The sequence below is a fragment of the Fundulus heteroclitus genome, chromosome 1 (genome assembly GCF_011125445.2).
Source record: "Fundulus heteroclitus isolate FHET01 chromosome 1, MU-UCD_Fhet_4.1, whole genome shotgun sequence".
NCBI lineage: Eukaryota > Metazoa > Chordata > Actinopteri > Cyprinodontiformes > Fundulidae > Fundulus > Fundulus heteroclitus.
Genome location: NC_046361.1, coordinates 33328171 through 33344455, shown reverse-complemented (window position 1 = coordinate 33344455; position 16285 = coordinate 33328171). Strand labels below are relative to the sequence as shown.

Genomic DNA, 16285 nt, shown 5'->3' with positions numbered 1-16285 from the left:
CACTTCCAACCCCCCCCAAAACAGACGGGAACGGTGGAGCGAGGCAGAAGAAAGGGTTGATGCTGTATCTGTTATTCGAAACGATGAAACCCATCCTCTCTGTGAATTTGGTAGCAAAAGAACATCCATTAACGGGGCCAAAACCGCACACAGCAGAAAATTAGCTGTAATTGAATGCGGTGTTTGCAAAAACAACACCCAAAACACAGCGCTTGCTTTGTAATAACATGCAGATTCCCCTCACCTATTCACCCCTGTCAGGTTAAACATGTTCCCTAAGAAATGCGGGGGAGGACTCGTGGCAGGCAACGAGGTTGGTGCAAATTACCTAATAGAAAACATAATACCTACAAGCTCAGGGATGCCTTCCGCAATGAGCAAAAAGTGCTAACGGGCAGGTTTAAGCTAGTTTTGCAATTTGATAACATGTCTAATATATTTCTTGAGCACCTTCTTCACAAATAATGGTTAACAGCATTTGCTCCCATAGTACACAGTTGATCCCAAACTGTTGCAGATTAAGACAAGAAAAGAAGCTCATTTATTGCTGTCATGTGTAAACCTGCCTTTTCTCATTCGCTGCCCCTCCCTTTTTACCTAATGCCTCTCTTTAGGCATGCATATTTAATCAACATCTTCATGGACAACACAGGAATTTAAAGCCCCCAGCGGGACAAAGCCTCGGCTGTCAAACTCTGTATAATTGCCTCTGATGCCCGGCTTCATTCCCTCTTTCAACGCTCCAGAAAAGACAATGCTCCTGACTGACATCCCAGCTGATGTGCGAGAATATCTGAAATTTATTTTGTTTTGCCCTGCACGATATCGCGTCACATCATTTATCCCGCGCTAATTATTTCATTTGGAAGTTTCTAAAAGATACTGCTGTCATGTTGCCCCGTTTCATTGGCGATGACAGAGGAAGAATGATGTGTCCATGTGGGCGAGCTCCCACTGTTCCAATGACTGCGTGCGGCGTTTCCCTTTGATAGCAAAAGGCCATTAGGAAGTAAGAGCGGTGGAACAACAACATCCCACTTCTACTATGACAGATCCAAGTTCAGAACATAAAAAGTTTGCTGTGATTAGTAATGGCTAGGGATGTAATAATACATCCAGGTATCAGAGTAGACGATACATGATAACACGTTTACAGCAATGAGAGAAGATTTCAGCAATATCTTGGTGGAAAACCTTTTTAGTGAAAAAACAAAAGTTTCACTGTGTTTCAATGTGTGTGTATTAAAAAAAACCTGTAATCATGCTTTTCTTTTTCTTTTCATTTTTTTTTTTTGGGGGGGGGGGGGTGTTTGGCCATGGCCTGATAGAGCTCAAACTCTATCTTAAAGAAATCCTACGCAGCGTACAGGTATCAAGTACAAGTTTTTATTTATTTCATTCCTTGATAGCACTTTATTTAGAGAGTAATAGGCATAAGCTTTTTTTATTAGCAAGCACACAGTAACAGTGTTGTCTCAGTGCTCACAAATAATTTAGATGCTTCTTGTCAAAGCTGTTTTTTTCTCTACAGGTACCAAAAATGTTGCCACAAACAGAAATGTTAATATTAATTAGAGTATGCGCTCTGATTAGGCTTGTTTGTCAGATTAAAAGTACCTTTTAAAAATAACAACCTTTAAGCGGGTAATAAACATACTTTTCATTAAGCCCACGTTTCTATATTAGAAATGCATTTTTATTAGTCTGATGCAATATTCGAATCTTAAATGTATCAATTGGCTGTAAGTGCAAAATCATTATAAAGAGAAAAAAAAGGACTGAAAACATCTACCTGTGTGTAATTATTCTATATAATAATGTGTTTCACTTATCAAATTGAGCAACTTTTCACTGTTTAAAGTGATTTTAAAGAGAAATCTTTTCTCTTGATGTGATCAAGTGTCGTTAACTAAGCAATTAGAAGTCGGTTATAGAAGGCAACTCTGCAGGGCAACAACAGGGCATCTTCTTTCCTACTTTAAAATAACACTCTCAAAGTAGATGTGAGGCAGTTTGAGACTCCCCCAGTAGTATATTCCAGAATAACACCAGGGTTTAACTTTATTGATTCAAAAATAGAAAGTTTTAATAATCAAATGGATTTTATTTAAAGACAACAATTATCCCTACCGCTGCTACAATAATGCAACATATTTGTTTATTATAATAACTTTATCCATTGCCTTTTTACTGTCATTTTCAGCTGGAGACATTGATTTAGGACAGAGCACGGAACAAAGACTGCCTTAATTTTGTAGTCATTTTCACATGCTTATTACTCAAAATCTCTTTTTTTCTTTTTACTGTTTTGTTAGTCTGGCTTTGTAATGAGGTAGTTAGCCTGTAGTCAGTCAACGGGTGGGGATACATGTGGGTCCATGCACCAAACAGCTTGAGAAGACTTGAATGTGTTGTACAAAGCTTTGTCATTACTGAGGTTAAATGTATTAACTGTACATTCTTACAGACTCAGCTTTGTGACAAGCTGCCTCTCTTCTTGAGTACCTTTCATCCCATTTCTCCCACTCACTTCTGTTTGTGAACGGGAGTCATGTATTTGTGCATAAACATTAATGTTATCCCAGGGGAGAATTCATTTCCCCTGGCCTGGACACAATAAATCACCTTGGGCCAAAGTAAAGAGTCTGGAGTTGAAGGGACAGGACCTTTTTTTTTCTAAACCCATCCAACAACATTCCATCAAATAGGGCTGCACAATATTACAAAGACATACAATATACCATAATAGTGGTAAAAAGTTGTGACGATGATAGTTGCAGTAAAAAAAACAAAGGATTAAAAAGTGTTATTTCCTTCCTGTTTTGGGTTAATGGCAAACATAGACCCCAGATAGCGAGTAGTCCATCCAGCTACTAGAAAAAATTAAGAAATGGTTTTGGGCAACATCTGCTCAGTTGCCTTTTCTCAATAACTTGACCTCCTTTACTGCATCTTTTCTTGTAAAACATTTTTTATGCTGTATTAAACAACAAATGGCACCAGATATGTTACAGGCACACAGAGTCTGAATGCATGGTACTTCAATAATTAGCTAACATTTACTGCGTAGGCTGATTTTTGCAATATGCATGGTGATAATGCGTAAACTTGGAGTATATTGTGCAGCCCTACCCTGAACCACTTTCACAACCTGACCCGAACTCAAACTCAGAAAATTTGGAAAGAAGAATCCAGCTAATCCTGTATAAATGTTTGCCTTTAAGCCTTTGTCGACGCTTCAAGGAAACAAGATTCTGCAACGAGCCACATTCCATGTTTTCAAGTTGTAGCAGTTTCATGGTCTTTCATCATCAATTTAGCCCTCTTTACTTTGGTCTACAACAGTGGAAAAAGTTAATCAAGAGGATGTGTGCTCACAAGAGAGACAGAACAACACACTGTGGCGAAGAAAGGAGGGGGGAAGCTTTTTCAGATAGAGTTCTCTGTCTGCCATCTAACTCTGATGAATTTAGAAAGCCTTGTTTCCTCTTCCCCTTTCTTCCCATCTCCTCTCTTAAAGCTGGGGATGAGTTAAAGCTCCTGCTTCCCAATGAGAGAAGCTTTCCACACAGATAAAGAGATGGCTGAGTAAACAAATGGGAGCAATAAGCAAAGAACAAGCTCAGGTAACTACTGAGCAATGGAGCACACTGACAAAAAATCTTTGCGATGTTTACCATGCAAACCAAACTGAGGAAGATTCAAAACAATAGGAACACAATGAGATACAGTGCCTTACAGAAATATCTGTCAATAGTTTGACATTTTGTCTCCTAATCTACCAACACAAGGCCATATAGCGTAACTGACAGAGTAAGGGAGGATAGGAACAGCCACATGCCTCATGGTTACTCTGGAGGAGATGCAGATAATCATGACTCAGGTTGATGAATCTGCGGACAGGAATACTATCAGCTGTGCAATCCACAAAGATAGCCTTAATGAATGTGTTATAACAAGGAAGTCACTTTTGCAGTTTGTTGTAAGCCATGCAGGAAACACAACAGACATGATCAGATTGTCAGATAGGACCAACATTGAAAGTAACATTATGTGTGTACTGCACATCATTCTGAGCACACCTTCCCAATCATGGGAAGCTGGTTGTGAAGCTGATAGGACGATGGATGGAGCTTAATACAGGGCAATCCTGGGACAAAAAATGCCAGGTTTCTTTCTGCTAAAATATTCATATTCACTATAATGACCCGAAGCATAGTCTTGAGCTGCAAAGGAACGGTTTGGATCGAAGCATATCCATGTGCCGGACTGGCCCAACTAAGAATATCTTGCAAAACTTGAAAATTGCCACTCACAGATTGGCTTCATACAATGTCAATCTCAAGATACTTTGCAGAGACAAATGGTCCAACATTTCTCGATCTAGATGTACAAAGCTGTTAGAAACGGATCTCAAAAGACAGATCGTAATTGCGGTGAAAAGTCATTGTACACAAGCAACGAAAGAAAAAAGAAAAGAAAACTATTCATACTTTCCATTGAATAATCACCTGCCGCATTGTGCTTAAATGCATTGAAGTTTGTGGTGACTAAAGTGACAACGTGAAAAAGTTCAAGAGGTATGACTGCTTTTGTAAAGTGCAGTAAATCCACGTAAATAAACTGACCTGCAGGATTTCACAATTGCAGGGTAAAAAACCCACAACACATTAGGCAATTCCCTAAACAAAATTACAAAATGCTTCAAATAGCTGAGTGGTAATGGCCATAATAGGCCCCTTTGAGTTGAAAAGGGTTCTTACTCCAACTGAGCTGTGGTTTACATAGTAGAGCAAAAAAAAAAAAAAGCTGTTGTTGGCTGGGCTCCTTTATGGCACATGAGTTGATTAGACAAGCAATGTCTGCAGCCTTTTTCTAGCAGTAACCATGGTGACAGTGGCAGGCAGCGGCATCCTCATCACCAGGGGGCAGTATGGGCAACACTACATAGAGTTGCCCGCTCTGCCAACCTCCGTCTTGCGGACCTCACACATATGGGCAGTACACTGTCATGCAAAAAAAAAAAAAGAAAAAAAAGAGAAACTACAGATGAAACACACTGTTCAAGCAAATACAAATGGAAATGGACACGAACGCACGCAGCCAAGCACAAATTCCACACATGCACACTGTCATCTGCTCCTGACAGATGCCCCTTGGCGCTCAACAAAAGCCCCCTCCCACTCTGCCTCTCTCCCGCTCCCTTTTGTTGCTCACTTATTGTTGAATTTCCACCAAACCAAAATGCACATCCTCCCATGACACCAGCAAATTGATTATTTACGGTGCCAGGAGAACTGACTTGTAACTGACTTATATTCAAATGGGTAAGAAAGGCGAAAATGCTTGGGACAATGGATTCAATCTCTTCAATATAAGAGAGCAAAGTGTATTTATGTAAAAACGAAAGGTTTTTCCTATTCTTTTTGTTGTTCTCTCCTCGTCTGATTGCCTACGCATGCTGTACTGGGCAAGCATATAGCGGTTTGAGGACCGGAGGATGACTTTAAGAGGGAATGTGGGATGAGATCAGGAAACAAGCTGCCACCTGACAGTGTCTGGAGTGAAAAAACTAAATAAATCACACAAGCCCTCATGGTTTGCAGGGGTGAGAACCTGACTTGCAGTCAGCGTGAAGATCAGTGACAAACAAACAGCCAGACTTGTTATTCTGCCGGTCCCCGTGCCAGGATTCTTGCCCTTATCGCTGGCATCGAGTAATTTTGTTACACATGGTAAATATAGGATGGCTTGTGACAGCAGACATCAGATAAAAGCTGAAAGTGCCTGGGCAGCGAAATGTGGAGATGGGGCTGAATGCCTAAACAGGCTGTTGTGTGAAGGAGAGAGACTGATGATTGTGGCGGGCAGATTGAGGTACTAAAGAACGGCAGAGGAGAGCGATCCTGTCCCATGGAAATGTGTCATGAAGGCAGTGCTATTAACATCTTAATAAAAGGCTTGCCAGGCCCTGGAGAGCCCTCCTGAGTAGACTGCCGCCTTCTTTCCACACAGGGGCCCTAAAGCCGCTTTTTTTGCTGCATATCAACGAGGAAACATTTAGGCTGTGCCAGTCCCGCATTGTGAGGGTGTTAGGCTTCCCAAAGGAGTAGCCTAAATGCCTATCCACAAACATGCCCTGCTAAATTCCTTTATTCCCTCTTTCCCTCCACTTTCGGTTACTGTTCATTTCTCCATCTGTTGGATTTAGTAGCCATACAAAAGGCTTTGTTTCAGCAAGCTGGCAGGCCTTTGGGACGGCAGAGTGCACTCTGGGGTTCGGTGCTAACTTTGCTGCCATCAGTAGATAGAGCAGGATCTGGACCAGCCGCAGCAGCACCAGGCAGAGGGAGGACTGTTACCCGTCCTCTGATGCAGCTTGAAGCTGGCTGCTGCCTGTCTCTGATGACACACAGACTGCTTTCTTATCCCAGCCTGACAAGGATGAGGAAATGATTTCTCCTATTAGAAATCCTACAACCCATGAGTTTGTTAGTACGATAAGCGCATACCAAGGTTTTAAAAAGTAACGGTTTCCACAATACTGTTCCTAGTTCAAAGCCCTTTTAATGAGATGCCAGGGAATGTGTCAGTTTTCCCTGGCTGTTTGGAGGATTGAGTAACTCTGCTCTGCCTCTCCCCCACCTGTTGCTGCGCACTGCAGCTTAGCAATGTAAAAGAAGGGTCCTACACATTTCCCTAGCTTAACAGAAACAAAAAAACAATTCAGACACTTCAAAACAGGAGCAACTCTGCACTGCCCCTCCTGCACTTGTTGCTGTGCACTGTAGTTCAGCGGGCTGAAAGTAGGCTGCTTCAAAACATAAGCAGCATTTTACATTAATTTAGATTTTGCCTCATTTTAAGACAGATTATTGCATACCCAGACACATGAATAAGGGTAATGTCCATGTTTTTCTGGACATCTAAACAGATTTTTAACTAGACTTTTGGTTTTTAAAAAGAGTCTGGTTTCATTGGAGATTTTAATAGATATTTTTCAAAAATAAACATACATGTCACTGATTTTAAATATCATTACTGAATGAAGGATAATAAAACATATATTTGACAAAACTTAAAGATTTGCTATAAAATGCATCTGAATACTTAAGAAATTATAATCTGAAAGTGTTTGTAATGTTGAATTTGCAGAAACCTTGTCCTTTACAGCGCCATGGCATGAATAAGCCATTGAACAGTAAGAACTTTCGCTTTAGTTGTGCCGTTGTTTTCTTTCAACTACCCAGCACTTTTCAAAAAAGTCCCCAGTCTCACTATGTATCATTAAAAAAAAAGAAAATGAAATGCAGAGTGACATTGATTTCTGCAGTCTGTGCCATGTGTTGCTCATACTGGGCAAGCTGCTACTTAACAATGTAGTGGCCTGTAGTCATCAATTTAAAACGGTTTCAACGATTGGATAAGTCACTGAAGCCTGCACACACAGCTACTCAAGATGATGAAAATGGCTTCGGCAGCATGACAACACCATTAAATGTGGCCCTGTGGTGTTTTCTAACATCTGCGTGTGAAAATTATGAAAGAATAAAGTTGAAGCACTGATCTATGCTATATGTACTGTATGTTGAAAACACGAGGGGTGCATCTTCACTAGAGGATTAGCAATCAGATCAGACCCGTTGGCACAGATTTATTAGCACTTCTGATGGTTTCTATCTCATTAAGCTAACGACAAGGACAGCAGAGTAAAATCTCTATCTGTGAACATGTTGCTTTAGTGTTTGAACACTACATGGAGAGAAAAAAGAGAAACACTCCGTTATCAGTTGGTATTGTTCATTATAGTAACCACCACAACAATCAGCAAATCAAGCGTCAAAATTGCTTAACTTCATCATTCCCAGATTTTAGCGCCGATTTCAAAAGCAAAATGAATGCACAACCATCTCAACTCTGAAACTTCCAAAAGACTGTAAAGATCGTTAAATACAACATACAAGAGTTGAAAACACCAAAGGATAAACTGACTTTACTGAAACATGTTCAGAGTTTCTCTTATCTGCTTAAGTTGGCTCTGATCCAATTTACTTCTTATACGATTCCTTTCAAAAACAACAAAAACTGGAAAAGTGCAAAATAGCAGAGGAACAACATGAACAGCACCTGTCAGAGTCCATCTCCCTCTCTTAGTCTAGCAGCCTGAGTGAACAGCAGACATGGCTCCGTAGAAAACACTGTTTCCTTTCAGCTAGCCTTGTACACTTTTTGTGTTTCCTCTGATTTCATTACAAATACCTAACTGATACTATAACTGACTGATAGCCCACTTTCATGGTACGAACCTCCACACCAAAGAGTGTTGTTAGCGCCACCTTGGGTTGGTTAAATGTGGACCATTTACTGAATAAACAAATAAAGATTCTCTAAGTTTTTGATCGACTGGACTCTGATTGGGGTAGGCAAAGATTCAAAGCAGCTAAATCCATCCACCAGCAGATTTCCAAGTTACAAGTGTTACATCATCTTAGCCAAAATAGAAGTGTGCCTTTTGTGTTTAGAATTAAAGACATTAGATATTATTGTTAAAACTTTTGGTGTTAATACCATTAAAACGAGAAATTCTGAATTTCCTAATAAAAATGATTATAAAATAAACAGACATGGACAAAATAGTTGGTACACCTCTGTCAATCAAAGAAATGCCCACAATGGTCAATGAAATAACTAGAAACTGACAAAAGTAATAACGAATCACTTAAAATGAACTAATGACATTCAGACACTACTTTTGAATTGTGGTTCAGCACATTCATTTTAAAAAAATAAAATAATGAAAGAAAAGATTGAAAATTGTTTGACACATTAAACTGAGGTGTGTCCTCTAATTAGCATTACAGATGTCTTCGAGCTTGTAACCAGTCAGCCTGTCTATTTAAAGGGTTGCAGGTCGTCACTGTGCTGTTGGGTGACATGGTGTGTGCCACACTGAACATGGATCACAGGAAGTGAGATTCTAATCTCAGGAGATTAGAAGGAAAATTATAGACAAGCATGTTAAAGGTAACGGCTGTAAGACCATCTCCAAGCAGTTTCATGTTCCTGTGTCTACAGTTACACGTATTATTCAGAGGTTTAAGGTCCAAGGGGCTGTAGCCTACCTCTTGGACATGTCAACAGGAGGAACATGGATGACAAATTGAAGAGAAAGATAATACAAATGGTAACCAGGGAGCCCAGAACAAACTTTAAATTAATTAAAGGTAAACTCCAAGATCGAGGTAGAGCCGTGTCAGATCGCACCATCTGACAGTGTCTGAGCCACAGTGGACTTCATGGGAGACACCACTGTTGAAAGCAAGTGATAAAAAAGCAAGACTGGAATTTGCCACAATGCATATTGTAAAGCCACAAAGGTTGTGGGAGAATTTCCTTTGGACAGAGGAGACAAAACTGGAGCTTTTTGGCAAGGTACAACAGCTCCATGTTCACACATTCAAAAATAAAGCACACCTAGAAAGGAACACTGTCTCTACTGTGAAACATAGAGGAGGCTCAGCTATCTTCTGGAGCTGCTTTGCTGCATCTGCCAACTGGTTGTCTCAAATCTGTAATGGATTCAATGAAATTGCAAGACTATCAAGAAATTCTGAAGAGAAATGTGCTGCCTAGTATCAGAACGCTTGGTCTCAGTTGTAGGTCATGGGTCTTCCAACATTATAATGACCAAAAACACACAGCCAAAACCACAGGAATGGCTATACGACTATTTGTAAGTATGATCTAAATCTTATTGAACATCTGTAGAAAGAGCTGAAACACGTTGTCTGCAGGAGGAACTGGAGCAGTTTGTTCATGAGGAGAAGGGGCCAAAATACCTGTTGACAGGTGCAAAGATTTCATTGACAGTTACAGAAAGTGTTTGCCTGCAGTAATTGCCTAAAAAGGTTGCACAACAAAATATTAAGCTACAGGTACCATCATGTTTGTCCAGGCCTGGAGAAATTAGTTTTTTTAATGATTCTGTTTAAACACAAAAGCAAAGTCTGATTTTCATTGGTACATTTTCAGTAATGTTTTATGTAACAGGCATATCACTTTTGTTAGTTTCACGTTATTTCAGTAAGCGTTTTGGAATTTGCTTTGATTAACAGACTATAAAATCCCAAATAAACCAGTGGAGTCCTGTAGCAGACAACTTTCTTAGCCCATTGGTCAAAAAACACCACACTATGTGCCCTTTCTACAGATAAAAGGAAATCAGAACACATATTTCTATTTAACAAAATCTTAGAAGTTAATTTCTACTTATCAATATTTGCAGCCAGCACTTTGATTCCTGTTCGGAGTAGTTTCTCCTATCAGTGCTGCATCTGTCAAGAGGGCTGTGTTATGACACAACGGCCTAACCACATGATTTTTTTGGAGTTACCGACTCACACACGAACAATCTCCAAATCAAGACGTGATTCCAGACGGGATAGATTTTAAGGACATTCTCGGTATTACCATGCAGATAAACAAGAAGCACTGAGCTGTGATAAGAAAATAAGAAGGAAATATTTGTGATCCTCTGCTTTTTTTTTTTCCTGAAGTTAACCTGACTAAGCCTCCTCTCTGGCTGCTCCCCACTTGATCACTGTCACCTACAGACCCAGATCGGTGTTTATGTCGATTCTCACGTGCTCGCACTCACTAAAGTGCCGATCACAGACAAAAACATGTACATAACGAGGCTGAACGAGCAGAGCGTGTCTGGGTCAAGGAGATTGAAATCTCAGTTGTGACAGCTGGACAGTTGAGAGGTTCAGATAAACAGCCCGCGGAGAGCCAAGACGGGAGGCCAATGGCATTAAAACAAACACTCCGCTATTTGCACACTCCAGCAGACAGGGAAAGGAGGACCTATATCTATGAGCGAAAGAGTCACTGATCCCACAAAAGCTCCATTATGTGCACGTTTGCGTGCACGCGGAAGCAAAAAGACAGTTGGGACGGTTGGGGGGTTGCTACAAATGACGATGGTGGAGGGGGGGGGGATCGGTGTGTGTTCAGAATACAAAACCGCTGAACACATTTGCAGCATTCACTCATTAAGAAATAGGTCAAGGATTCTGCTCGCATGCGTAGCAACTTGTCAAAATCTCTCAAGCTGAACTGTGGCGAGCCTCACTGCCTTAAGGGGGGGGGGGGACCGTAGAAGAGCAAGCGCTAAGCTCTACCAATGCTGGTGGTGGCATAGCACACAGAGAAGAAGCAGCAACTCAGTCTAAAGGCAACTCGGTGAAAAATCCAATCGTGGGTTGCAAATGATCACAGCTCATTGCTCTTCATCAACAGAGGACGCTCTCGAGCCGGCACAGTTTGTCCCAGATGCTGATGGATGCTGATGGTGGCCGAGGATTGTGACACTCTTCACAAAGTCTGCACTCCATTAAAGAAGCACTTGCTCTCCCAGCAGTAAAGGTCACTTCTCTAAATGAAGTAACAGCGATTAAAAAGACGTTTTAGAGGTGAAAACCAGTCCCATCCTGTCCTGACTTTGATCTATGGTTAAATAAAGTCATCGCCGCTTTAAAAGCAAGCAGGACGGAATATTTTCCGTAGGGGAAATTTGGTATTTCTACACTTATGCAAACCGCTTTGCTCGACGCACATTAAACCAACGATTCGAAAGATATTACAGCCTCTTGCAGTAAAGTAAACTTGAAACACTACCCCAGTGCAAATTTCTCCCCAGCTTGTTGAGGTTAACCTTATTGATCGTAGTAACGTGTGATGTTGAGGTTCACGAAAGGCAATCTCGGATAGAAAGACTTCAAAGGCGTCGCTTTAAAAAAAAAAAAAGAGAATTATTTAGAGAGGAGAACCAACCGTCTGCTCTTCTTTATGTCGGTTCATTAAACCTGTCAACAATAGCGCAAACAATTAAAGTTAAAAGGTATATTTGAGTGATTGAAGCCTGGCGAGAGTTTATTGGAGGCAAAATATATCAAAGTCCGAGACAAAGAACAGATCTATTTCACAATGATATGTGAAACGTTGCACAAAAGCTCAGCTGGTCAGAGAAAGCAACAGAAATCGGAGGCTGCTTCTTTTTCTTTATTAGATTGGAGTTAATTAGGTGAGCATAATCAGCATGTTATAATCAAACCAATTCTGTGTGCTAGTTCGCTCTTCTAAAGGCAACCATATGCCCCCCCCCCCCCCACACACACACACACACATAGCTGATGTTTGGGGGGGGGGGGGGGGGTCACACGGCTGTTTCCCTTTCAGATGGACATTAAAATAATTGTGCACAGGGGGTCATGCTTCAGAGGCACCAAAAATGTGATTTTGCCAAGAAGGAACTGGTTTTGATTGCAAGGGCAGAGGGATTAATATGCTACCCATCAGCCACGGCAGATGTAAGTCATTTTCATGCAAATGTGAGGCAATTTTCTACTTAAGACAACATTTATTTTCTTTGGAGTCACTGTCGTCGGCCCTCGCCAGGGAACAGGCAGTCTGGCAGAGAATTAAGATTTGTCGGCGCATCGGCTGAATCGGACGGATGAGGTCTAGAGACAATGTGGAGCTCCTCGCCGACGAGAGTAAAAGTTCATAATGTAATAACAAATCTCACAGACATACGATAATGCAAACTGGATAAGTGATCCGGCGGGGCCAAATCAAGAAGGATATTTAGGAGTCAGAAAACCCATTCTCTTCCAGATTCAAGGCTCACTTGTTGCAGGGAAGCAGGTCGAAGTCAACAGCCTGATAAGAGTAAGTTCATATCAGCAATCAAATAGACTGTGGGGCAATTTAACTTAAGGTCGACGTATTAGAATCATTTGAGTCCAGGATTGTGATGACTGAATGCAAAAAGGGGATAAAGATTGGATATTCGCTGAAGACTGATCATGGCAACATATGCCAAAAGAAATTAAGAGCTCAGAATGCTGCAAACCTGAAATCTCATCTCAATAGAAAAGGTAGGAAAGAAAATAGGAGTCCTCATCAAAATAATCTGTTTGAGATTTCTACTTTTGTTGCGTTTGATCAAAATTAACTTTTTAAACATGTTTTATGCTGTATATTATTGACAGCATGTCTCCTAAATAAATAAAAATGTCACCTATTGCCTTTATTTGCAGAAACAGACTTGATATAATGCAAGTAAAACCAGTTCATATTTAGGTATATGCAACACGTTACTATTGTTTTGACTAGGAAAAGTTCCGCTATATGCTGATTTTCAATCCCAGTTTTCATGCATCTTGGCATCACCAGTCTCTCCCATTGCTGCTGGGCTCAGGTGATCAGCCAATCAGTCCCTCAACAAAATAAAATCAGGTGTTTTTGTGTTAGAATTCAATTGGAACGGACCAGCTGTCATACAAGTAGCGACTTTAGAGAACCAAATAAAGCACTGATTGTTCTGAGTGAAGAAGCCAAACTGTAGTTCTCTAAAGCAGAACATGAGGAGAACAGTAAGGCGACAATGCAAAGCCTCTGGTCCATGTGCAGAACCCGCAGCTCTGCTGTGACGGTCTGGTACATAATAAGACTAATTGTGATGCGCGTTTATTTGGGCGTCGGAGTGTGAGCTGTGGCACCGACACAATGTGGAACAGACTGCCACCTTATCAAAGCCTGCAGCCTGAGATGATAAATGTCTCTTGCCGGTTGTCTCTCTGCAGTGTCGGAAATGAGCTCTTCTGCAGTGTCGAGAGGGGCTGTTTGTGGCACTCCATGTGAGATTCCCTGCTAATAAAAAAAATAAAAAAAATCCCGTACAGGCAGATTTATCCGAAACAACCGAGGTGATCACTCACCTTCTCATTTTAAACCGGATCTCTTGGTTCGTTCAAGACAGGCCAGTTGCTGATGCGCTCCACTCACATCCACAGCAGCAAGGGGGGGAAAAATGACTCCAAATGCGCTCAGTAGCCTGCGAGGTGTCGCGTTTGGGGAAATCTCAAAAGCGGTGTTAGTTGTTCCAGTCCCTTTAACGCGGGGCACCCTCTCTGCTGGAAGGACCTGTTAAGCGGTGGCGTCATTCATTCATTCAAAGGGAGCACCTTGGACCCAGCAGCAGCTGATTGGGAACGCAGCGCGTAAACTTGACAGCAGAGCCCGGGCATCAGCTGCTGAACTGACCTCCGGTAACGTTAACTTGAGCGGACGGCGTCAGAGCGGCATGCGGCGCATTCCTTCGGGTTCCGCAGTCAGCCTTGCTCCGGTGCGGCTCTACTGTGCGCGCCTCCAAGCCGCGGCCAGGCTCGCCATCACCCGCCGGGGGGAAGAAGAAATGTGTCAGCGTCGGTTCAGACCCGCAGCGTGGCTTCCTCACAAGGCTCTGCCGGACTCACGCACGCACACTGGCGGCTCCATCAGAGTACAGCGGCGTGTTGTAGCTCCGTGTGCGTGTGTGTGTGTGTGTGTGTGTGAGAGAGAGAGAGACGGTGTGTGTGTGTGCTGCCATTGGCACAGAGCGCGGTTAAACCCAGCCCACTCACACCCCGGCTCATTACAGCGTTAACTGTTTCAGCTCAGAAATACAAAAATGAAACAAAATATATATATATATATTTTTTTAAATATCTCTGATATAAAAGTGATCAATTAACGAGAAGCAAAATCTTTACTAAACACCGGGCAATGTGTTAAGATATTGACCCGTTAAGGTTTTCTGGGAATCAGTAAGTTTTTCCTTACTGTTTAACAGAAGTAAAAATTCTCTCTGACCATTTGAGTAAAGCTTCACCAACTCTCTAATTAGCTCATTTTACGTATTAATACTTTCTCTTATTTTATCTGACCACAGTCATATAAAATGGATACATTCATACAGTGTTTGCATCAGGTTAGAAAAGGGGGAAATGTCTTACCCATCACTGGACTTTGTCTTCACAGTACAAACAGTCCCCGGTCAGTGACAGGTTCTCCTCCTCCACTTTGTATTAGAACACTGCCATCTATAGGCCAAACTGTGAATCTCTCTCTCTCTCTCTCTCTCTCTCTCTCTCTCTCTCTCTCTCTCTCTCTCTCTCTCTCTCTCTCTCTCTCTCTCTCTCTCTCTCTCTCTCTCTCTCTCTCTCTCACTCTCTTTCTCTCTCTCTCACACACACACACGCCACGCATTTTGTCTTTTTTTTTTTTTGGTTGCCTTGTATCCCTTCCATTTTGGACCGGATCCATCTGCAACTTCAAATGTATGCTGACTGTTTAAACTGTTTTCGGGCAACCAGCAAGAAAAAAGAAAACAAAGAGGTTCCAAATCTAAATCCAAAAACGCTCAAATGGATCATGGCATTACTGAAGAGGTTTCTGACAACATGGAAGTAAGACTTTCATCAAGGAATAAAAGATTTTGCAGGCAAATCCACCTGCTGCATGGCAGCAGGTATATTTGCATATGTTGTATTGTGACAGTTGAATTCAGGTCTGGACTTTGACTGGGCCATTCTTTTTTTTTTTTTTTTTTTGACTGGGCCATTCTAACTCCAAAAAACATGCAGCATCTTTCTTTTTACCTAAAATCATTTGCTACTTTTTGATGATCTGTCACAGAAAATTCTTCTCAAGCAAGTTTTTGAAGCCAACGCGACGAGTTATGGAAAGGTTCAAAGAAAAACAATGCATCTGCAAAGAACTGAACATTTTAATACAAACATCCTCAATGTCTCCCGTTGCACAAAGCTATTCCTACCCCAAAGATATTAAGTTTGACATAGTCACTAGCGCATCAAAAGAAAACTTGGACCATGTGCATCTTTGCTCTTTTTTGGAGGGTTATTGCAAAAAGTAGGCTATCCACTTTCTCTGATGCATCAATAATGCAGAGTAGGGAAAAGAGAGCCAGCGTCTGCCATCAAAAGTATTGCAAAACTGCCAGGAGGAGGAAGATGTGGAACAACCAGCATAAGTACACTAAAAGCACAGCACCCACTTAAAGACCGGGTCAATAGCTGGAGGGCGTCCATATTGGAATTCTGCCGCACTGCCGCTCAAATGGATCTTAGTCAAACCTGGGCGGCAGGAATAATCAAATACAGACTTTTTCAATCCATTACTTATGACCCTGTTCAGAACAAGCCATGATTTGTTTGATTGGAACATAACTCAATTCATATTGAAAGAACAGGTTGCTACAGAAGAGTCTGGGAGAGATTTGGCCTGTTTTGGGCAGAAGAAACATGATAGATTAACTCATTTTGCAAGGGGAAGTTTGGTTATTACCTGCAGAGCAACTGTATCCGTTACGCTTCCCGTTTAAACATATATCGACAGAAGGAGTCTGGTTCTGGCAGGAGAGACTGTAAAATGAAATAGT

General features: G+C 41.5%; 1 protein-coding gene across 2 annotated transcripts in view; it reads right to left on the bottom strand.

Moving 5' to 3' along the window:
- plxna2 (plexin A2) overlaps nt 1–14906 on the bottom strand; it is a 278376-nt gene extending 263470 nt beyond the window's left edge. Inside the window, exon 1 of one of the 2 annotated variants that reach the window (XM_036141455.1) lies at nt 14841–14906. The gene's annotated coding sequence lies outside the window, so the exon portion shown is untranslated. Of the gene's footprint in view, nt 1–13784; nt 14393–14840 lie in introns of those variants that run through there. The other variant, XM_012875562.3, reaches the window with a different exon arrangement.
- Nucleotides 14907–16285: the final 1379 nt, after the last annotated feature.